The 25,031-nt window shown below is 36.3% G+C and overlaps 1 long non-coding RNA gene across 1 annotated transcript in view; it reads left to right on the top strand.

Moving 5' to 3' along the window:
• The window catches only part of LOC112861512 (uncharacterized), a 261,338-nt gene extending 253,929 nt beyond the window's left edge, over nt 1–7,409 (top strand). Inside the window, exon 5 of the long non-coding RNA XR_015252338.1 lies at nt 7,090–7,409. This is a non-coding gene — a long non-coding RNA (uncharacterized LOC112861512). The remainder of the gene's footprint in view (nt 1–7,089) is intronic.
• Nucleotides 7,410–25,031: the final 17,622 nt, after the last annotated feature.

The following is a 25,031-nucleotide window of genomic DNA, read 5'->3' as shown; positions in this document are numbered from 1 at the left end:
CAATTCTTTTATACTTATGAAGCACTGTTTTGTGACCCAGTGTGTGATCTATCTTGGAGAATGTTCCATGTGCACTGGAGAAGAAAGTATATTCTGTTGTTTTGGAATGCAGAGTTCTAAGTATATCTGTCAAGTCCATCTGATCCAATATATCATTCAGGGCCCTTGTTTCTTTATTGATCCTCTGTCTAAATGATCTATCCATTGTTGTAAGTGGGGTATTAAAGTCCCCTGCAATTACCACATTCTTATCAATAAGTTTGCTTATGGTTGTGATTGTTTTATAAATTTGGGTGCCCCGAATTTGGTGCATAGACATTTATAATTGTTAACTCTTCCTGATGGATAGACCCTGTAATTATTATATAATGCCCTTCTTCATCTCTTGTTACAGCATTTAATTGAAAGTCTAGTTTGTTTGATATAAGTATGGCTACTCCACCTTTCTTTTGACTTCCAGTAACATGATAGATAGTTCTCCATCCCCTCACTGTCAATCTGAAGGTGTCCTCAGGTCTGAAATGAGTCTCTTGTAGACAGCAAATAGATGGGTCTTGTTTTGTTTTTTAAATTTTTTTGTGTGTTTTATTTTATTTTTGAGAGAGAGACAGAGTGTGAGTGGGGGAGGGGCAGAGAGAGAGGGAGACACAAAACGTAAAGCAGGCTTCAGGCTTCAAGTTGTCAGCACAGAGCCTGATGTGGGGCTTGAACTCATGAACCGTGAGATCATGACCTGAGTGGAAGTCGGATGCTTAACTGACTGAGCTACCCAGGCACCCCGATGGGTGTTTTTTTAATCCATTCTGATACCCTATGTCTTTTGGGTGGAGCATTTAGTCCATTTACATTCATTGTTGTTATTGAAAGATATGTGTTTTGAGTCATTGTGATATCTGTAGGTTTCATGCTTGTAGTGGTGTCTCTGGTACTTTGTGGTCCTTGCAACATTTCACTCACAGAGGCCCCCTTAGGATCTCTTGTAGGGCTGGTTTAGTGGTGATGAATTCCTTCAGTTTTTGTTTGTTTGGGAAAACCTTTATCTCTCCTTCTATTCTGAATGTCAGACTTGCTGGGTAAAGGATTCTTGGCTGCATATTTTTCCTGTTCATCACATTGAAGATTTCATGCCATTCCTTTCTGGCCTGCCAAGTTTCAGTAGATAGGTCTGCCGCTAGTCTTATGGGTCTTAGAGCCCGTTTATCCCTAGCTGCTTTCAGAATTCTCTCTTTATCCTTGTATTTTGCCAGTTTCACCATGATATGTTGTGCAAATCGATTCAAGTTATGTCTGAAGGGAGTTCTCTGTGCCTCTTGTATTTCAATGCCTATTTCCTTCCCCAGATCGGGGAAGTTCTCAGCTATGATTTGTTCAAGTACACCTTCAGCCTCTTTCTCTCTCTCTTCCTCTTCTGGAATTCCTATGATACAGATATTGTTCCATTTGATTGCATCACTTATTTCTCTAATTCTCCCTGGTACTCCTGGATATTTTTATCTCTCTTTTTCTCAGCTTCCTCTTTTTTCATAATTTTATCTTCTAATTCACCTATTCTCCCCTCTGCCTCTTCAATCCGTGCTGTGGTCGCCTCCATTTTATTTTGCACCTCATTTATAGCATTTTTAATTCATCATGACTATTTTTTAGTCCTTTCATCTCTGTAGCAATAGATTCTCTGCTGTTCTCTATCCTTTTTTTCAATCCCAGCAATTAATTTTATGACTATTATTCTAAATTCTTGTTCAGTTATATTGCTTAAATCGGTTTTGATCAATTTGTTAGCTGTCACTACTTCCTAGAATGTCTTTTGAGGAGAATTCTTTCATTACATCAATTTGGCTAGTTTTCTGTCCCTTATGTGTTTTAAAAGCTTGTTGTGCGCTCTGCACCTGCGAGCACTGCTATTTTAAAGGAGGGTCATACACTGTCCAGGGCCTGGCCCTTTAGGAGGTGTTTTTCAGGAGATTGTTACTTGCTCTTTTGTTGTGACTTTGATTATTTTATTACCCTACTCGTAGTGATATTTTGGACCCTCCACCAGGTGTGCTTTGATTTGTTTCTTGGAGTAGCCCTGTGTGCCAGGGCAAATTTTCTTTACCAAATATTTCCTTGTCTCATCTTCCTGTGATCTGCCTTCTTACCTTTTGAAGTGCCCAGACACCCTCTCCCTTTCCTTAGCTCAGGATGGTATATAAGGCTCAATTGCTTGCTGTCTTTTTGGAGTCTCATATCTTTGTGGGGCTCCTGTACATAATTACAATGGCTTTTCTACCATTAACTTGACTGACTGTTGTCAGGATCATTAGCTTTTAAGTCAAAATAAGAGACACAACCTTGGTAAAGGAAGAAGTGTTATTTAATAATATTTACTTGTTCAAACAATGTCAATTGCTCTTCAGTGCATCAAAAATCAAATTCTACTTTCTTGTGTGGTTTTCAAGACTCTTTATGACTAGACCAAACCCCACTTTTGTTAAGCAGTACCACTTACCTATATTAAAACATCCAAACATTCTAGCACTTTTTTCTGCTGTTCTGTCTGAAAATCCCTTTTACATCAATTTTACATATTGAAATCCTAACCACATACTGAGGATACTTTTATTAATTTGTCTAAGTCTTCCTCTTTCATTAATTTTTTCAACCTTACCCTCCAGAAAAAAAAATCACATTTTAACTGTTTTGTGCTCTTAATGGCATTTGTGTGTGTGTGTGTGTGTGTGTGTGTGTGTGTGTGTGTGTTTTGACAGTTCAGTTTGCAACTACATGAAAGCTACCTTTTTTTAAATTTTTTCATTTTTTTTTTGAGACAGAGAGAGACAGAGCATGAACAGGGCAGGGGCAGAGAGAGAGGGAGACACAGAATCTGAAGCAGGCTCCAGGCTCTGAGCTGTCAGCACAGAGCCCGATGAGGGGCTCGAACTCACTGACTGTGAGATCATGACCTGAGCTGATGTCAGACGCTTAACCAACTGAGCCACCCAGGCACCCCTTTAAAATTTACTTTTTTTATTTTTTTATGAAAGCTACTTTTTATTATACAACTGCTTTTAGACTCTGTGCTAGATGTAATATATGTGTTACCTCATTTCATCTGTATGACAATTTTTTGAGGTTAATAATATTATCTCAATTTACAAATTAAACAGAGCTCAAGAAAGACTAGGAAGCTTGTTCAAGATTATTCAGTGCTAAGTGGTCAAACTGGAGTTTGAACATGGATATGTCTGATTTCAAAGTCACATTTTCTTTTCTGCCCTAGTTCTGTGGGTGTTTTTGTGGACATACCAACTGCAAGGCCTAGTCTTAATCTTTCTAGACTCTGTCCAGTTCTGTACTGATGTTGCCAATCAATTTTTCTATACTAAATCAAACCTGTAAATTTTGGCCAAGTTTACTGAAAATGGAATCTAAAACTACCATTGGTTTCATTTAGATATTTGTCTCAGATTCCACATTTGTTATATATGAAATATAAATTCCGATACATACACACAAAATACCTAGGAATATGAGGTTTATGTGTGCATAGTTAGTTGTATGGTATAATCCTCTACTGCTTTTCAAGTAACAGACAATTTATTCTTTTAATACCTGTCACTTAACAGTTTCTCTCATTTGCTGAATTCTTTATGTTAATTTTGGTAGCTAAAGCATTGAGCTATGTTTCTTATAGACAAATAAGACTGAGATCTTTCAGACGCTAAATGTAGTCATATAGAATATTGGGGGAAAGTAACTTAGAGACAATGCCAACTATGCCCTGTGGACCAAAGACATCTTACAAAATTTTCTCTATTAGAAGTCTATTATCAGCATGTGGTGGCTCCTAGGCATTAAACAATTACAATTATGATTACATGTATGCTCAATACATTTATTTGTCATTGTAAAGTTTAACAAAAATGTGCTTTTGCCAATTTCAGTGGAACAGGATATGTGTGTATGTATGTGTGTGTTTAAGAAGGAAAGTTATTGAATTAATTGGAGGAAGACCCACATATTAGTTCCTTTCCACTTAAATTCTAATAAAATTTACGTAGATCATCACAGTTTAGTATCCTTACAAGTATACTTACAAGTCACTTGGCCATAAAATTCTTATATGCAAGATGTAATCTATTCCATTAAAATACCTACAGTTATTTTGTGTACACATGCATAATTATTCAAAGAGATAAAATACTATCCCAGGCTCCAGTCTTTCTTGCTTCTAATGTATCCTTTCTTTCAGTTACAGTGATTTTTCTCAAACACAAATAAGAATTTAACCTGTTCTTCCTCAGAGTTCTCTCTGCACTCTATGACTTTCATAATAAAGTTTAAACTTGTTGGTTTATCCATCCAATGGTTTTTGACATGATTTCTGCCTATATTAGTGTTAACAACACTTTAATTCCCCTCCATATCAAAACAAACATCTTTCTGCTTCTTGAATTCACCATGTTTTGGGGAGGGTCTAGAGATATTTAATGAAGAAGGAGAGCTGTACATTGACAAGTAAAGGAAGAGGCAGGTTTAAGTGTGCTGGTTATGAGGAGGAAGGGTTTATTCTAAAAGCAAATGGAATCAGGAACCAGAATCTGGATGAAGGACAGGTGTTATTGGTCCCTAATGCACAGATCATTCCTAGATCTATAGAGTGAGAAGTTGTCTCAGAAATTGAAGACAGGAAATGAAGAAAGAATAGAAAGGAGAAAGGAGAAAGGAGGAGAAAAAGAAAGTAAGCTTAACCTTCTAATAGAACTCATCTTTACAATTCCATTCTACATTAACTATATTTCAGCAAAAATATTTTTCTGTTAGTATTATATCTACCTGACTTTATTATACTTGGTGGCTTCTAGGTTATATCCTTAAAGGCATACAAATTGTTTCACATTCAATATTGTGAAACAAATATTTCTCACTTAATACTCCACAGTTAATAAATAAAGTCCTGGGTATTTGTACCCTTAATTATTATGATTAAAACATGTATTGCGGCAACAGAAATTGCTAAATAGTGATTCAGGTCATGGATTTCTTTTTCTGGTAATTATTTAGTGCTGTTGATACAACATAATGGAAATAAATACTGTTTAAAAATATAGTAATAGATTTCTTTTCCAATGTCATCTTAGCATTACATAGCACCTAAAACTTCCCCAATACATTTACAAAGAGCTTTGAGAGGGAGCAGAAGGAAAAGCTGATTCTCATTACTCTTTTGAAGTTGAGACTAAAAACAAAAGATAAGAGTCGGAAATTACTTATATCCGAGCCAGCTTCCTATCATCATTAATGAAGTTATCTTTATCTCCATGGGTTGTTTATTATTCTGATTTAATATAAAAAAGTTGATGTTTCTTAAAGACACTGTGTTCTTTTGAGGTTAGTAAAAAGCAGATAATAAACTACCCGTAAACCACAAAAAAGGAATGTATAAATCTATGGTGCAGTTTTTATTATGTTTCAGGCTTTTTTTGCTTCTTATGTATTGATCATGACCTACATGTTTACATTAAGGTTTTTTTCTAGGCTTTGACATAAATTAATATTTAATTAAAGTAGAAAAGTAGATTCTTTAGAAGAAATTTTTCTTGGAATTATAGAATTAAACACAGCACACATTTAACTTTTTATATTTTGTAATATATATAATTTCACATATATATGTGAATATATACTTATATACATAAATATATACTTGTAATATAAATATATATAATATTATATATTATATATACATATATATGTATATATATTATGTATGTACATATACATATATATTTATATAATATGTATATATAATATAAGTATATATATTCATATATATATAAATATATATATAAGAAATCACAAATTTTACCCTTGTAAATCTCACCAAGTGAGTTATTATTACATATTGGATTATCAGCTAACATTATGATAAAATAGAAAGCTAAAATAAAAGCAGATTTCTTGTCAGCCACACCTGCTTAACACTCTGTGAGTTACTATGAGAAACATATACAAAGTTGCAATCTGATTGAGAGGTGAAGTTTACATACAGAAAACAAGCAGAGAATGCTATCTCTTGTGTAAGAGATTGAGCTGAAAGAATTGAGCTGAAAGAAGATGCTAAGCACTAACACTAAGGAAAATTGAACAGTTACCTGATGTTTCTCAGTAAGTGAATATGGGGGTTAGAGTCAAATTTTATCAATTTTTTTTTTCATTTTCAGTCTTGCCACTACACCTAATTTTTTTAAAGAACATAATATAAAGGGTAGTACACATATTGTGTGAAGTGTTTCTGGGTGACATCGTGGAGATTTCTTTTCCAAATGTCATTTTAACATTACTAGAGCTGAAAACTTTACCCATACATGTACGTAGAGCCTTGAGAGGGAACAGGAGAAAGAAAAGCTTGTAGGAAAAATTTGAAGTTTGAAATAATTTTTGAGGAAGTAGGAAAGAAAACTACCTAAGGAAAATCAAAGATTATTAAGAAGCACTAAATCCCCAGGTGAGTGGACAACCACACATTTATGATCAGACAAATCTGTGCATTTGGGAGAATTTCCTGAGAAATGCTCAGGAGCTGAGGCATGATAATATTAAAATTCTAAGATTAGTAAATCATATTATGTTCATTTCAATCCCCCAGCCTCTTTAAAATTTTTGGTGCTCAGTGATTTGATGTTAATATAAAGTGGAAATCCAATTTGTTTTGGATTTGACTTGCCTCTTCTCCAACCACTTAAAATCCCTTCATCCACTTGGAGATTCTCAAGGAGCATCATTTTTAACATGGGTCTCTTTCAGTGATTGTTCTGAAGACATCCATCATCACTGTGTATGATGCCCAGTACAAAGAGAACTCTTGAAGAACTCTCACATCCTGATCTCTTCTCTATTCTTGCTTTGATCTTCTGTTGAGAATGTACTAAAGTACCTATCAGTGTGTTACCAGCGTAAAATAAGATAAGCAAAGGGCCCTTTTGCTCAGTGAAACCTCTACCAATTGGCATTGTAATAAATAAAAACCTATCCATTTTTAATCCTTTCTTACAATTCAAACACAAAAGGAAAGGACTAAAAGTAAATGGGACAACTGTTTGTTTTCAGATCTTTCCCCAAGAGCATTATTTTACAATGAAACAAAGGATGAGACCCCAGAGTACAGAATGAATCTACGTGTGTACTGGGAACTGGGAGATGAGGGCAAACGTGAGTGCAAAGAGAGAAAGAAGATGGAGGCCCCATGATTCTGCTTCCGTGGCAACAGACAAAGCCATATTCTGCCACTTCTACCATATCTCCTCTATTCTCTAGATGGCGGCTGCTCAGCCAAAGGAAAGAATTCGATCTGAGGTTGGAGGTTGGAGGACGAGGAATGGTAGTTTTCTTTGGAGCCTGAATTTGAAGAAAAGTTGAAGCATGTGAGAATAAATGAAGGTTGGGGCGGTATTGGTGTAAAAGGGCAGCAGTCCCGTCGGAACAACGTTAGGCATTGGGGGTTACAGATCGGCAGTTTAGGCAGGTGATAAAATTTGGAGACAAATCTGGAAATCATTCACATCAAAATAATCTCTCCTGTTCAGGTGATGGATTCATCGTGGAGTTCCTCGTGGAATGAGAGGAATACTGAAAATAAAATGTAATTTAACATAGTGATTGAGAACTCAGGTCTTGGTCTCTGAGACTTTGCTGTCAATTAGTGCTCTTGGAATTTCTGTCACTTTGGACAAGATACTCAACATATTTTAGCCTCGGTGACAGCTTTGGTAGCTGGAGATCACACATACTTTGGAGAGTTTCGGCTGAGGATTAAATGGATAATGCATGTAAAGGGCTGGACGGATGCCTGGTATTTACTATGTCCTCAACTGTGCCTTAGTATTATTATTAATGTTATCATTATTCCAGGATATATAAAAATTGGCAGGCTTGCCTTTCACCAATTGTTGGTTTCTTAAACAACTATCAATCACAGTCTTCTCCACTGTATACATAGGATACTTGATAAAAATGCAAGAGGGATTTTTAATGGCTTTAAAAAAAAGTCACCGGAGTCAGGAAAAAGCACCTGGTGAATGTTAGCATATTCAAAGTCTACAGGCAATTCAATTCAACGAATAAAGGAAATCCAACATCAGTCTGAGTAACTGTCAGTCTCCAAAATTGATTTTTGTTGAGTGTGGAGTGATAATCTTTTACCCAAGTTTCTTAGGGCAAGGGTTTTACAAGGGGGTTGTCTGATAGTTAAGTCTGTTTTAAAAGATATTTCTGTAAACATGCTAAAGTGCTTCCTGTCTCAGCCTGGTTCTTGCTGAATGACATGGCATTGAACAGTGTTTGCGCCTGGAGCCTAAAATGCAGGAAGCTATAGATCATTCTGAATGAATAAATCATGTGTGTTCCTGCTGTCAATTCTGCTAACGCTTTTGTAGAAGCAGTGGCAAACTATCAATAATTAGGACCAACTAGGTCAGCTATTTAGTACCTTGATAGAGCAGTAACAGCTGCTTCGGTATATATTTCTTTCTTTCTTTTAACGCACTGAAGCACAACTTAGAAAAAAATTAGTTCCTAGGATGTGTCTGTCTGGGTTTTTTTTTTCTCCACCAGTGTTTTGTCATGTGAGGCAGTAAAGCATCCATAAAAGCAAACTATTTTTGAATAATACAGATAATCTTGATGAGGCATTGAATTATGAGAAGGAGAGATGAGCCGAGAACAACAAAAAAGTAAAAGGGAAAAAAATTTAGGTGCTCTTCTCTTCCAAAAACATCTAAATTGATCGCTCCATTTTGGAGGGAAAATAGATAATTATTAGGAATGTATAAATCAAACAAATGTTTAGCAGCTCACATTTGTTTTATATAAATTTACATGAATTCTATACAAGCAGTAATTAATAATCTCCATTTAAAGTCAGGGACATAAAATAGCAACTAAACATAAAATAGATATCTTCTCATCTTAAAATAATTTTGAATGTCTACTCTTTTATTTTTTAAAATTATTTTTAATGTTTATTTATTTTTGAGTGAGAGAGAGTGTGCACAAGTCAGGGAGGGGCAGAGAGAGAGGGAGACACAGAATCCAAAGCAGCCTCCAGGCTCTAAGCTGTCTGCACAAAGCCTGACATGGGGCTCAAACCCACAAACCGTGAGATTATGACCTGAGCTGAAGTCAGACACCAACCCACTGAGCCACCCAGGTGCCCCTTATTCTCTTCAAGTTTTATGTTTATTCAGTGTTTGTTGATTTCTTAACTGCACCAAACCTGCTTCATTTAGCAAGTATCTATAAATTTTTTGAGATTTTGGCTTTAATACAGATTTTTTTTTCCCAAAAGAGAAACATCCAGGTAACAAACGTATCTGTGAAGCAAGCACTACACTTTTTATGAGCATATTTGGCCAAATAATTATGTAATCTTTATCCTAAGGAAACTTATTAAACTAGATAACACAGTTAAGTGAATAATTTTTACAACATAGGGGTGACAGTAACTATGATAAAGGCATTTTCAGGGTACTAGGTGAACATAAAATAGAGGCATCTAAATCATATAGACTGCCTATGAAAGTATAATTCAAACACGAGTTCATGTAGGAGATGAACAGGATATTAGAGTGTTAGGGTTCTCCTCACGAATGGCCTTGTGGGTTAAATTAAAGCACTTGACTTTTAACTAGAAAGTTAAAGGAGGCAGTAAAGGTTACTGAATACCTCAGAGGAGAGATGGGGTTAAGAAAAATCACGGAGGCCTAAACAATCAAAAGGTTATAAAAGATCCCCAACAAAGAGGACACACTGTTAAGGTGCCCTGAACCTGAGTGGGTTTGGAAAATAAGGTTTACAGTATGTTCCTTTACACTTTTCTGTGTTTGAACTGTTTAGTGATAAAATAGACCATATTAAAGAGAAACTGCTATTGTCTTTACCAACTGCTTATGGGTTGATTTTTTTAAATTTTATTTTACTAATAATGTAATTCATAACAGTTTGTAGCTAAATTAAATAGCTTTGCCTGGCAATTAAACCTATTCTTATCCAATCTATTATTTTACTGCTATATAAAATAGGTCCCACTGTGAGTTGTCTAACTATAAAATTAGAGCCCTGGAGGACAAAGAACTAAATCTGATTATGTTACATTTAAGTCATGCTTTGTGTGCATAACCTCTTGCCAGTGGCCTATCTCCATATGCACTGAGTTTAGCACCCTCCTCAGTCAATAGTTTTAAACCTTTCTTTAGCCCATAAACTTGTTTTTTTCCTGCTGCATAAGACAAGGGAAGCTGTTTACACGTAGATGACTTTTTGACAACTATTTTAATATCTCTTTTAAAAGTCTCTCCATGGATGGATGGATGTCTTTATCCGAGCCAAGCTTCTGTCAACTTAATAACTACAGTTCTGAGATGGAAGGGCACTGTTATGTTGTGAAAGCACTTTCATCTGAATGTTATTCTCACGTAAAAATGACTTTTGGAAAGTTCTTGTTCCAGAAGCCAAAAGATAATGGGTCCATGTGGAATATGCATGTTTACTCACTTGTGCAATGGGTTATTAAGGCAAATCGGTTGAGGAATGTAACATCGATTTTTAACACAACGTGAGGTTGCTATGCTTGTGTCATTTGTCATACCCATCTGGACACCTCAGTTTTGATATTCTGTTTATTTCCTTACTCTGGACTTTTCACCTCCAAGCTGGGGACAATAATATTTATCTGGTTTTGGAAAGCTTTATACTATCTTGATATCTCTGATTCTGACTCTCAGGTAATAGTCTTCCTTTTTAGGAGAAATAAAACAGAAATGTGAAAGTATTATTTAGGCATTCATTGAAGAATTTGGATCTGTGAACATTTCATTTAATAGTAACATATACTTCCTAAAATTAGTCTCTTATTTGGGTAAATTTTAACAGCTTTTATTTTTTTTTTTTTTAGAATTTCCATGAATATTTTTATTTTTTTTTTATTTATTTTTTTTTATATATGAAATTTATTGTCAAATTGGTTTCCATACAACACCCAGTGCTCATCCCAAAAGGTGCCCTCCTCAGTACCCATCACCCACCCTCTCCTCCCTCCCACCCCCCATCAACCCTTAGTTTGTTCTCAGTTCTCAACAGTCTCTTATGCTTTGGCTCTCTCCCACTCTAACCTCTTTTTTTTTTTTTTTTTTTTGTTTCCCTCCCCCATGGGTTTCTCTTAAGTTTCTCAGGATCCACATAAGAGTGAAACCATATGGTATCTGTCTTTCTCTGTATGGCTTATTTCACTTAGCATCACACTCTCCAGTTCCATCCACGTTGCTACAAAAGGCCATATTTCATTTTTTCTCATTGCCACATAGTACTCCATTGTGTATATAAACCACAATTTCTTTATCCATTCATCAGTTGATGGACATTTAGGCTCTTTCCATAATTTGGCTATTGTTGAGAGTGCTGCTATGAACATTGGGGTACAAGTGCCCCTATGCATCAGTACTCCTGTGTCCCTTGGATAAATTCCTAGCAGTGCTATTGCTGGGTCATAGGGTAGGTCTATTTTTAATTTTCTGAGGAACCTCCACACTGCTTTCCAGAGCGGCTGCACCAATTTGCATTCCCACCAACAGTGCAAGAGGGTTCCCGTTTCTCCACATCCTCTCCAGCATCTATAGTCTCCTGATTTGTTCATTTTGGCCACTCTGACTGGCGTGAGGTGATACCTGAGTGTGGTTTTGATTTGTATTTCCCTGATAAGGAGCGACGCTGAACATCTTTTCATGTGCCTGTTGGCCATCCGGATGTCTTCTTTAGAGAAGTGTCTATTCATGTTTTCTGCCCATTTCTTCACTGGGTTATTTGCTTTTCGGGTGTGGAGTTTGGTGAGCTCTTTATAGATTTTGGATACTAGCCCTTTGTCCGATATGTCATTTGCAAATATCTTTTCCCATTCCGTTGGTTGCCTTTTAGTTTTGTTGGTTGTTTCCTTTGCTGTGCAGAAGCTTTTTATCTTCATAAGGTCCCAGTAATTCACTTTTGCTTTTAATTCCCTTGCCTTTGGGGATGTGTCGAGGAAGAGATTGCTACGGCTGAGGTCAGAGAGGTCTTTTCCTGCTTTCTCCTCTAAGGTTTTGATGGTTTCCTGTCTCACATTTAGGTCCTTTATCCATTTTGAGTTTATTTTTGTGAATGGTGTGAGAAAGTGGTCTAGTTTCAACCTTCTGCATGTTGCTGTCCAGTTCTCCCAGCACCATTTGTTAAAGAGACTGTCTTTTTTCCATTGGATGTTCTTTCCTGCTTTGTCAAAGATGAGTTGGCCATACGTTTGTGGGTCTAGTTCTGGGGTTTCTATTCTATTCCATTGGTCTATGTGTCTGTTTTTGTGCCATTTAACAGCTTTTAAAACATTAGGCAAGATCCTCTCTTCACTGGAGAAAGAAGATTTTACAATTTAATGGTTTTATAGTAGAAAAATTGTATCTAGTGTATATTTTTTAAACCTTTGAAAGCTGATGTGCTATTTCATTCACAAAGATTCATTCCTAGAAAAAAATAATTTCAATCATCTGGGTATATGTTTCAGGGAAGTGCAAATATCTCAATATAAAACATATTAACATAACATTCTATCATTGTGGAGAAAAGCAACTCTAATCCACAAATTCATGAACACACACAAAAAAATCAAGTGGTCTCCCCTTATAGAAACAACTATTTGAGGTAGAGTTTTCAGGATTGCAAAAACTCAAAACTTGAGCCAGATGTTTTAATAACCTACATTGATTTTCGGTCTTTGTAGTGAAACAAAAATCAGGTAAATATTTCATGACTTAAAGGTTTCATTAGGAACTTTGCTGCATCCAATTACTGACAGCTGTTACTTAATCACACATCATGTTATAAATTCATACCTTCTGTTCCACAATCAAAATCAGTACCACAGGGGAGGAAATGAAAGCGGATCCATTTTACACCTAGGTCCTTTTCAACCAGGGGCTCGTGGCATTATATGCATATTAATTTCCCATCAAGTAAAAGTGATATTCAGTAAGTTAGCAGTCATGAGAGAAGCCATAATTTGGACATTACTTATTATTGTAAAGTCTTGAAAATGATGACGGATGCTTTTGCCAGTGCCGCAAAGAAATTAATTTTATTTTTGTTTTTAAATTGCAAATAATGTGAAAAACAATGACATATGGATGATATCTATGCACACATATATGTATCTGTACACACTCTAAGGAGAAAGTAATAATCCACCCACCTGAGACAGACAATTCTGAGAGAGAGAAAAATAGTCAAATATGGTAGTTAGAGAAACAGAGGCAGGTGGTAAACTTTTCCTACTTGTTACTTTGTTCAAGAATCATGGTTGTTGTTTTTTTTTTTTTTTTTTTTAGAGTTCTAAGGAATCTATGGGTGTTCTTAAAATACCATAATGAGGAGTAGGCTACCTATTTACATGTTTAGACCCTTGTAATATTTCATTTGGCTTTTGTTACTGAACACATTTATAGTTTTGGAGAACTTATTGTGGGAATTTAACTGCTTTTGCAGCATCAAAAAACCATCTTGAGGTGCTAATGTATAGACTACACACAATGACCCGTGCTGAGAGTAGAAGCAGTAATCATGTTAACGTACATTCAATCAAATTATATTTCAAAGTGATTTATCTGGCAATTTTACACTTTTCTTGGCTTATCTTGGTGTCAAAGCATAGTCTACAGGCCTTCTTGACATCTGAACAAACCCTCTGCTATAATCCTAGGTAATACAACAAAGGAGTAGCATCTATCAAGAAGTCTAAGAGAGCCATTCCCCAGATTCTAAGCTATGGGATAAATATTACCCCAGGGAGTCTTCAACACACTAAGAGAACGCTGCCCCCTGATGAAATGTGTCCTTGCCAGAGCCAGATAGAATCTACCATCTGCAACCCTCAGTTTTAAGGGAAAAAGTTAATGTCATAAAGAGGGCCACACTCTTTGCAAGTAACTGAAGACAGCTTTTCTTTGCTTCAGTCCAGGGCTGTTGTCAACAAAATAAGCTTCTCTCAGGATCAGCGATGACACTGGCTCATGAGCAGGAGTTCTACACTGCTGTCTGTGTTACTAGTGACAGTCTACATGTGGATATATATCATCTGTCTCCTTGGCTGCCCACCCAGTTAAAACTCTTAACAGTGTCCTTTGGCAGGGACTGAAACCATTGAGGCAACCACATGTCTGATCTCTGATATTGTGACCAAACCATTGGCCATGTCAGACTGATATCTCAGCCCTTCCAAAATTCTGAAGTTCTAAGCAGAAAGCTAAATATAAGCATGAGTTGCTTCTTTATGTACTGTATCAAGGTTTACCAGTACATCACTTTGGGTAAATCAAACTTAAAAACATTTTTGTTTTTGCTGCTTCAAATAATGTTTCTTTTTTTAAAAAAAAAAATCAGGGGCGCCTGGGTGGCGCAGTCGGTTAAGCGTCCGACTTCAGCCAGGTCACGATCTCGCGGTCTGTGAGTTCGAGCCCCGCGTCAGGCTCTGGGCTGATGGCTCAGAGCCTGGAGCCTGTTTCCGATTCTCTGTCTCCCTCTCTCTCTGCCCCTCCCCCGTTCATGCTCTGTCTCTCTCTATCCCAAAAATAAATAAACGTTGAAAAAAAAAATCAGATCAGTGTAATAGATCACTTGAGTAACTTTGTCTAGCTTAGAACAAAATAATTTTCTTGGGATGCAGTTAAGCCACTTCCGTGTCTATTTTTTGATAAGTAATTCTTCCTAATTCATCTGAAAAAACTTTAGCTATATTATCTATGTCTTTTCTTGAGAAAACACTCCCCAGTTAATCCATAGCCATACATGCAGAAATAGGATATTCTTAAGAAATCAGATTTTAGGTGTAATCCACAATTACCCGAGCATAATTGTGTGAAATAACCAAATGCCATCAAAGGGCAAATAGACTATGTCTTGAATAAGGGATCATTTTAATGTAGGCATGAGAAGCAATGATATATGAAAGGGCTTATTTGTAAAAAGTAATTGACTTTTGGAGCTGTTTTTTTGATACTTGGCTCCTACTAGTTAGTAAAATTACATGAAAAAAAATTTAAAGTTCAGTGATTATGGGCCCTATCCCAGACTTACAGAATTACAAATCTCTGAGTTGAGATGCAGGAATCTGTGTTTTAAAATCCTACTCCAGTGATCTTGATGTACGGCCAAATTTGGTAACCCAGTGACCAAACACCAAATGTGGAAGATAATCTTATTTCCATCAAAACTAGGTGAGTTAAAAAATAATTCTCATCAGACCTAGAAAGTATTTCCTAAAGGAATTCCAGATATCCCTGTGCCAAACACATTTTGTACTAGAGCCATTGTACCTCCTGGGTTTCTAGTATATACATAGACTTCTGGTAGAATAATTAGGAGAATACTGCATTTTGTATTTAAAATATGAATTTTTGTCAACTACAGAAAGATAAAAAAATGTATCCTCAATAAATACAGCAGTTCAAATAACAATAATAATATTAATGCAGGATTTTGACATATCATTTATAGTTTCTGTATATATTTTTATAGTTTCTGTATATTTACTTTAGTTCTAAGTATGGTTTACTCATGCTTGATTAGCTTAACATACTTATAAATTACCAAGAATCCCAACACATCATTATTAAAGAGAGTTATCTAAGTATAGTGGACTTCTCTGGCATTTCAATCATATACAGATATCCAGATACAGAAAATCAGATAAACATGTTTCTCATAAAATGTTTTTGGAAAAGTGTACATTACTCATCCAATGTGCTGCATTTTATATAAAGATACCTTAGTGTTCCCCAAGGAGCAGTTGGATTTCCACCTGTTCCCTTCCATCCCTCAGAAACTTCAAGCCTCTTGCAATGGTTCTTATTTCCTCTCATGCATAGTTCCGATAGGATTACTAATAATCACAGCCCATATATCTAATGTTTAGAAAGTACAGGTAGATACATTATCATCATGTCGTTATTTTCATAATATTGCAAATAAATATGGAATGACAAAGAGGATGATAACAATGTTAAGAATAATAATGATGGTGATTGCCAAAAGGGCAAGGAGAGAAGGAGGAAGAAAAAAAGGTGATGAGGGAGAAAAGAGAATCACAACTTTAGTAATTTTTTATTTTGATTAGTTATCATGAGCTAGATTCAAAGTCAAGGAATTTATAATCTATCACGTAGGCACTGCAGACTCCCATTGCTATATACAGAATTGTTTATATAGTTTGCTCTAATCATAAACAACAACAAAAAGGATGCCAGATATCTGGCATCAGATAACCCTGATCTGCCCAACTCTTTGGGATAAGTTATGAGAATTACATACTCTTGGAAAAACTAATGTATAGAAGCAGAAAGCCTATTTTGAAAAAAATCATATAGCAATAAATTCAGGTCTCTGTACAACAGAATTCTAGATATTTGCAAACAAGTACTTTTTCCACGACATTTAATGACAAAGTAAACGGACAGCAATACTCGATAAATACTTATGAAACTACACTTTCAGAAGAGTGGGTGTACATCTACTTTATTGAAATTTTTATCCTATGAATAAAAAGATACTGTACCCTGTTTTTTCATCATGTAATGTTATGAGCAAAAATATTACATTTTATGTGTTTTCATTATGTAATGTTAAAAGTGTTAACACTAAAAACAAGGCTATGAGATCAAGATCTCATCATGTTGTATAAAAAGGCATTACAATTTAAAGTTAAGAATGTGAATATTACCAATATTACAGCTACTGAGTGATGATATTAATTTTTTTTTTAATTTTAGAGAGAAAGCATGCACACGGGGGAGAGGGGCAAAGGGAGAGGGAGAGAGAGGATCTCAAGCAGGCTCCATGCTCAGTGTGGAGCCAGAAGTGAGGCTCCATCCCATGAGGCTGGGATCAAGACCTGAGCCAAAATCAAGAGTTGGATGCTCAACTGACTGAGTTACCCAGGCACTCCAGATGATCCTAATTTTTTTTTAAAGAAGTTCTGGTATTTAAATTTTAAAAATACCATAGAACAGGTCATTATAAAGTTTTATGTTTATTTATACCTGAAAGGTTAGATATACTTATTGGGTATGCATTTAGCATATATTAAAAAAAGATATCCAAGATCCTTTTAAGAAAGCTATTTTTGGGGCACCTGGATGGCTCAGTCAGTTAAGCCTCTGACTTTGGCTCAGGTCATGATCTCACGGTTCGTGGGTTCAAGCCCTGCATCAGGCTCTGTGCTGACCACTCAGAGCCTGGAGCCTGTTTCAGATTCTGTGTCTTCCTCTCTCTCTGCCCCCACCCCCCCCACACTGTCTCTCTCTCTCTCTCTCTCTCTCTCTCTCTGAAAACTAAATAAAAACTTTTAAAACAGCTATTTTTCCAAAGAATACCTCTTTAAGACAAAGATGCCCCCCCGCCCCCGCCTAAAATAGTTCTAGTATGGTATCATTAAAAAACAAATGGATTTTATGTTTAAACTTTTTCATTTATTGACTTTCATTTAAAAAATCCTAATTGTATTGCCCTTCCCTTAGAGTCCACAGATACACATTTTGGATGTGCTGCCTGGAGATGATGCAAGTGCTGTCAAGTTTCCCAACCTGGATTTTATTTCCTTCATGATGAGAAATAGAAGTACATAATTTGGCAGAGAGAAAAGTGATTATCCTGTTGGTTAAGAGGAAAATGTTTTAGTGATATGAAAAATAAAAAAATCACTACAAATTCCAAGTGATATGTGATGCTGCTGTAAGTGTGGGAGGTAAGAATGTCTGGGGAAAAGGAATTGTTTGTGGAGGATGGGTGGGTTTGAATGAGTGGGACTTTGTTCCAGAAAACTAAGATGGGCAGATGGAGTTCGGTTTTGGAGCATGACTTAGACTGGAATGTGCATCCAGAAAAATCCACCATCTCTCTATTTTTCATTTTCTTTTTTTTTTTTTTTATTTTTGGGACAGAGAGAGGCAGAGCATGAACAGGGGAGGGGCAGAGAGAGAGGGAGACACAGAATCGGAAACAGGCTCCAGGCTCCGAGCCATCAGCCCAGAGCCCGACGCGGGGCTCGAACTCACGGACCGCGAGATCGTGACCTGGCTGAAGTCGGACGCTTAACCGACTGCGCCACCCAGGCGCCCCTATTTTTCATTTTCTTGATGCATCCTCTAACTTTGTTTTCTGTGTCTTTTTTCCCCTGCATTTCACTCCTGACCTTTTCTTTTAACCATTTTTTTCAAACAATTATGCCTTTACATGTCTTGATCACATGTCTTCTTGTTCAAAACACACACACAAATGAAGTGCCTCCAACTTATACACATAGAAGTGCTATTAAACTATAAAAGGCCCAGGTGGAAGAACACTGCAGCCTGGACCATCTGAAGAGCTATATCTTGCTCTAGGTTTTCCCAAAGTTGGCAGATTTTAGGGTCAACTCGATAAATGAGTCTGTTCTGAACAGTATATCGAAAGTGGTGTATGTAACTTCTCAAATCCAAAGAGACATACCTAGCATGTAGTTTTCAAATGCACCATTTTTTTTTTTACACCTGAAGGTAACTAACTTACATGTTCAAACTATTAGACACTAGAAACTTTACAGAGGTATCAGGCTCCAGGATTTATCTCCCTATTCATAAATATAACTTTTTTTTTTCAACGTTTATTTATTTTTGGGACAGAGAGAGACAGAGCATGAATGGGGCAGGGGCAGAGAGAGAGGGAGACACAGAATCGGAAACAGGCTCCAGGCTCTGAGCCATCAGCCCAGAGCCTGACGCGGGGCTCGAACTCACGGACCGCGAGATCGTGACCTGGCTGAAGTCGGACGCTTAACCGACTGCGCCACCCAGGCGCCCCTCATAAATATAACTTAAAAGACCTCCATGATAACTGGTAATTCTGAGTCACCAAGTCCTATTAGAATGCTATTACTGCTGTAGTGTTTGAAAGATCCATAAATGCATAATAGGTCCTGGGATCTGTGTTGATATGCAATTGGAGTAAATAACTGATTAAGCTTAAAATAACTGCCTGGTATACACTAAGAATAATCATCTCCTGTACTAGCTGATTTAAAGGAGAATGTAATAGAGATCCTAAGTCTTGCATCTTTAAAGTTTTGATGATGGTGTTAGCCATTGATTTCCCCAGGAGTATAACACTGTTTTTAGCATCAATTTTGAAAGGTAGGGTAAATTCCAGGAACTTTCAGTGTTCAAACTTTCTCTCACTCCATGAATTGGAAAAGCAACATGGGGATTATGCTAGTTATTAAAGTATCAGTTATATGTAATTAATATAATTGGATTTATCTTCCTATCTAAGAGAAACAAAAAAACTGAACTAAATAAATAACACAATGCTTTTCAAGATATTGGGCATGAGACAACAGAAAATGGAGACTTTTGAGATACAGAAAATGAGGTAAACCCTAAAATTGCCTAAGGTTACTTATTTGAGGGAACTTCCAGGTTACAGAGAGAGAAGGAGAAACTCAGATGGAGCTAGGCAGACTTCCTATGTTGAAGACACAGATCTCATAGTCCAGGGAAAACAAGGTAGCTAGACTGTCAGTAGATGATAGAGTACTGGGATAACAAAGCTGCACAGAGAGAGTTCCAGAGATCTGTAGAGGGATCCCTCAAGTGTCCATCAGACTACTGATCAGTGAAAGCATGTGAAAAACTACCTGAGGCTTGGAAATGAACCACCTAAAAGGATTAGAATACAGTAACTTGAGCTCACCCATGGCTGGGAATAAACTCTATTTCCATCACCCAGATTGGAAACCCTCATAATTCATTGAACATTTGGTATTCAGAAGACTCTTGCCTCTGTGCTAGGGAATAATTAGCTAGACTGAGCACTGCTCCAGACCTTAACAAATCTTAAATATAAGGCTCAAAAGCCTCAAACCATTTTTTAGTATCATAAATGAGTCCAAGAACAAAGATTGAGAATATAGGATTACAAAAATATCCAGCATCCAACAAGGTAAAATTAACAATGCCTGATGTCCAATAAAAAATTATCAGCCATTCAGACAGGCAGGAGAATGCAATCCATAATGAGGAGAAAATGAAATCAATTGAAACTGACCCAGATGTTAGAATTGGCAGACAAGAACATTAAAGCAGTTATTACAACTGTATTCCATATGTTCAAAAAGCTACAGGAAAAATTGAATATGTAAGTAGTGACAGAAAAGACATAAAAATATAGCCAAACTTCTAGAGGTGAAAACGACAATGTCTGAGATGAAAAATGCATTGGATGTTATTAACTGCAGACTATACACTGCAGAACAAATGATTAGTGAATTCGTAGACACAGCAATAGAAATTATGCAAAATTGGAACACACAGGGAAAATATATATAATTTAAAAATGAACAGGGGCACCAAAATAGCTCAGTCAGTTTAGCGTCTGACTCTTGGTTTCAGCTCAGGTCATGATCTCACCATTTCATGGGTTCCAGCCGTACATTGGACTCTGCACTGGCAGCACAGCACTTGCTTGGTATTCTCACTCTCTTCCTCTCTCTCTGCCCCTCCCCCACCCGTGCTGTCTCTATCTCTCTCAAAATAAATAAATTAATTTAAAACATAATAATAAAAAACAAAATGAACAGAACACTAGTGAGCTTTGGGACAATTTTTTAAAAAAAATTTATAATTGCAATTGGAAGCATGATATTTGGCTGAGATGGGGAAAGGGAAGTGGCAGAAAAGAATATTTGAAGAAATAATGACATAAAAATTTCCAGATTGATTAAACTATTCAAAAATTTTAACAGTTCCAAATATCTCAACTAACTCCAAGCACAATGCAGAAAAACAGTCCAGCTAAGTGAAACGTGAAGCATTAGTTACTAAAATCTTTGCACCATGAGTTAATGGTTTGAACAGTGAGTGCTTCAGATAGTAAACTTAACCCTAATAGTTTCTAAGGAGCCACTGAAAGCATTACAATAAGTACACAGTAATATTAAGATAAGAATGAACATTTTGGGGACACAATTATACTGTAAAAATGTCATCAGTTTTAATTACAAGTGGAATATTTGACCTAGGATATTTCAGAACGGGTGTTGAATATCTAATGTTTAAAATCAAGGTAACTCATAAATTAAACTGGACCAGTGATAAAGAGAAAGTCTTAAAGGTACACAGAGGGAAATACACATTATATTTAGCAGAACAAAGATAGTTTGCTGGAAATAATGCAAACGATAAAACAGTTGGGAGGAGAAGATGGCAGCAGAGTAGGATGACCCTAGGCTCGCCTCATCCCACAAATACAACTAGATAACTATTAAATCATCCTAAGTACTCCAGAAATTGATCTGAAGACTGGCCAAACAAACTCCACAGCTAAAGGTAGAGACAAGGCCACATGCAAGAAGGTAAGACGTGCAGAGATGCAGTCTGGGAGAGAAACAGATTGTGGCCCCTACAGTGGTAAGGGAGCACTGTTCACAGAGAAGGGTGAGAGAAAAACTAGCACACAGAGGAGGTCACGGGGAAAACAAATCCTTATAGCAATTGGCTTGGAAAGTGAGAGAGGGTCCACATTGATGAGTTCTTTCAACCAGAGGGACTTAAAGCCTAGAGTTTTGTTTTTTTTTTTTTAATTTTTTTTCAACGTTTTTTATTTATTTTTGGGACAGAGAGAGACAGAGCATGAACGGGGGAGGGGCAGAGAGAGAGGGAGACACAGAATCGGAAACAGGCTCCAGGCTCTGAGCCATCAGCCCAGAGCCTGACGCGGGGCTCGAACTCACGGACCGCGAGATCGTGACCTGGCTGAAGTCGGACGCTTAACCGACTGCGCCACCCAGGCGCCCCAAAGCCTAGAGTTTTTAAGGCCAGTATGCTTGGTTCTGGGAGAGCTCAGAGGATATTGGGGCTGCTCTTGGAGAAAAGACTGGGCAAACAGACTGTTGACATACAATGTGGAAACACTATATGAAGAGCTTGCACATACAATGAGGAAATTAGTTGATCATTATAGAGCATGTCCCACAGAAGTAGTGTTCATAGAGAGATCCCTCCAGGGACCCATCCCTCAGCATAAGCACAGAGCCACCTGCAGGAATCAGTGCAGCACTGACACTCGCTACCTAACTTACTTACACCAACCCTCTCCCTACACTCTGCTCCAGAAGAACCACCTTTCCCAATCATACTTGCTTCAGTCCCAGTGCAGCAGGCCCCCTCCCCCAGAAGACTGGTCCTAATCCCTGTCAACACTGCGTCTAGTTTTGTGAGGCCTTGGTTCCAGCGGCAGCAGCAACAGGTCTCATTACGTAAGCAGATCAGAGCACACCTAGTTAAAACTGACCCATTCAGGCCAGGGACCAAACAGTCCCACAGCAAGCAAAGAGAGCTTTGCAGATGACTGGCCTGAAGGACAACTGACCAGGACAAAACAGCAGAGCACATGCAGCACACACTGGAGACAGTCATGGAAGCACCAGGCCCTGGGGAAAAGGGAATATTATACGACAGGGCACTACCAGACCTCTTCATAATAAAGCCATTACCTTCAAGAACAGGAGACATAGCTACTTTCCTAACACACAGAAACAGGAGCAGAGACTTAAGGCAAAATGAGTAGACAGAGGCATTTGTCCCAAATGAAAGAACAGAACAAGGCCACAGCCAGAGATATAAGCAAAACAGATATAAGTAACATGCCTGATGGACATCTGTGAGACCATTAACATAGAAATAAGGAATAATATGGCAGAGATAAAGGGATCAATATGCAACGTGAGAAATATGCTTGATCTAATGAATTAATGACCTTAAAGAAAGAGTAATGGAAAGTAAGTAAGCTGAACAAAAGAGAGAAAAAAGAGTTATGCAAAATGAGAATAGACTTAGGGAATTCAGTGACTCCATAAGATGTAATAACATTCATATTATAGGAGGCTCACAAAAGAAAAGAGAGAAAAAGGGGGAAGAGAATTTATATGAAGAGATAATAGCTGAAAACTTGACTAATCTGGGGAAAGAAGCAAATATGCAGATCCAGGAGGCACAGAAAACCCTCCAAAAATCAACAAAAGTAGATGAACATCAAGATATATTATAATTAAAATGGCAAAATATAGTGATAAAGAAAAAAATATTAAAGGCAGCAAGACAAAAGAAGAGAGTACATGCAAAGGAATCCCATAAGGTTATCAGCAGATTTTTCAGCAGAAACTTTCCAAGCCAGAAAGGAGAATAGAAGAAGAAATAGTTTCCCAGACAAATAAAAACTAAAGGAGTTCATGGCCATTAAACCAACCCTGAAAGAAATATTCAAAAAGACTCATTGAGTAGAAAGGAAAGACCAAAAATGACAATATGAAGATAGGAAACACAAAAGCAATAAAGATGAATATTTCTATAAAAAGTGCATCAAGGAACTCACAAAAGAAAAGAATGTAAAATATGCACCATATACCTAAAATGTGGGGAGGAGAGGGGTTAAGAATTGGCTCAAACTTAAATGACCATCAACTTAGTATAGGTTGCTACATGCAGAAGATGTTATATACAAACCTAATGGTAACCACAAAGCAATAAAATAGTTGAACAACATCTTTAAAGAAATGAAAAAATAAAAAAAAACATAAAACCTCTCAGCCTAGAAACTATATACCTAGCAAAATATCTTTAATAATAAGCCCAAAATAAGGACAAAAAAGGCAAAAGGATGTTTAAAAACTTTGTCACCAGCAGGCCTAAATTACAAGAACTGTTAAGTAATGTTAAAGAAGTTTTTTTCTTTTTTAGGGAGATAAGAAATTTTCTTCTTATTTAAGTTCACTTTCAAGATATTGAATGATTAAAGAAAACAGTAACACTGTATTGTAAAGGTTATGAAAGTGTAGAAATAAATGTATGACAATGATAGTGTAAGGGCCAGGAGGAAAAAAAAATGCAATTAAACTGTTGAGTTTCTTACAACATATATGAAGTATTGTATTAAGTCAGATGGTAAAGTTAAAGATACATAAAACATAGGAAAATAATCACTAAAGTAACACAATAGTTACAGTATATTGAAGATATAAAATATTATTAACCATGAAAAATATTAAACTAAAAGAAGGCAGTACCAAAAAGGTGGGGGTAAAAAAGGCTAAAAGGGAAGAAAAAAGGAACATGGAACACACGAGACAAATGGAGATGAACAAGAAATTGTTGTATTTAAAACAAACTATGTAACCATTACATTAAATGTAAATGGGATAAAAATAACATATATTGCTAGATTGGATAAAATAGCAAGACATATGTGCCTATGAGAGATCAGTGTTAAATAATAAGATACAAACATGTCAATATTAAAAGGATAAAAAATTACATGTCATGATAACATTAATCAAAGGAAAGCTGTTTTGGCTATATTGATAAAAACATAGTACACTGCAGAGCAAAGAATATTACTAGGATTAAAGAAATTCATTTCATAGTGATAAAGGGATAACCTACAAACCTAAATGTTTATGTAACTAGTGATAGAGCTTCAAAATACATGATACTAAAATTGAAGACAGTCAAGGAGAAATGGAAAAATCTACAATTATAGTCAAAGATTTTAATATCCTCATCTCAATAATAGAAAAGTAGCTGGAAAATCAATAATCATACATGGGATTTGAGCAACACTATTAAACATATTAACTTAATTGTCTCAATACTCTATCCAAAGGCAGGAAAACATACATTCTATTTATGTTCTCATAGAAAATTTACAAGATAATCGATATTGTGGGCTATAAAACAAGTCTCAATAAATTTAAAGAGATTCAAGCTAGATATTCTCTGAACAAAATGAAATTAGAAATCATTAACAAAACTTTCTGGGAAGTTTCCTATATTTGGAAACTATATAACATGCTTATAAATAACTCACGTCTCAAATCTATTTTAAACTAAATAGAGTTTCTAAAAAACATCAAAATTTGTGGGATATTGCATATTCAACACTTAAAGAAATTTGTGGAA

The sequence above is a fragment of the Puma concolor genome, chromosome A1 (genome assembly GCF_028749965.1).
Source record: "Puma concolor isolate L17-30 chromosome A1, mPumCon1.1.hap2, whole genome shotgun sequence".
In the NCBI taxonomy this organism is placed as follows: Eukaryota; Metazoa; Chordata; class Mammalia; order Carnivora; family Felidae; genus Puma; species Puma concolor.
This window is presented reverse-complemented; position numbering and strand designations above follow the sequence as displayed.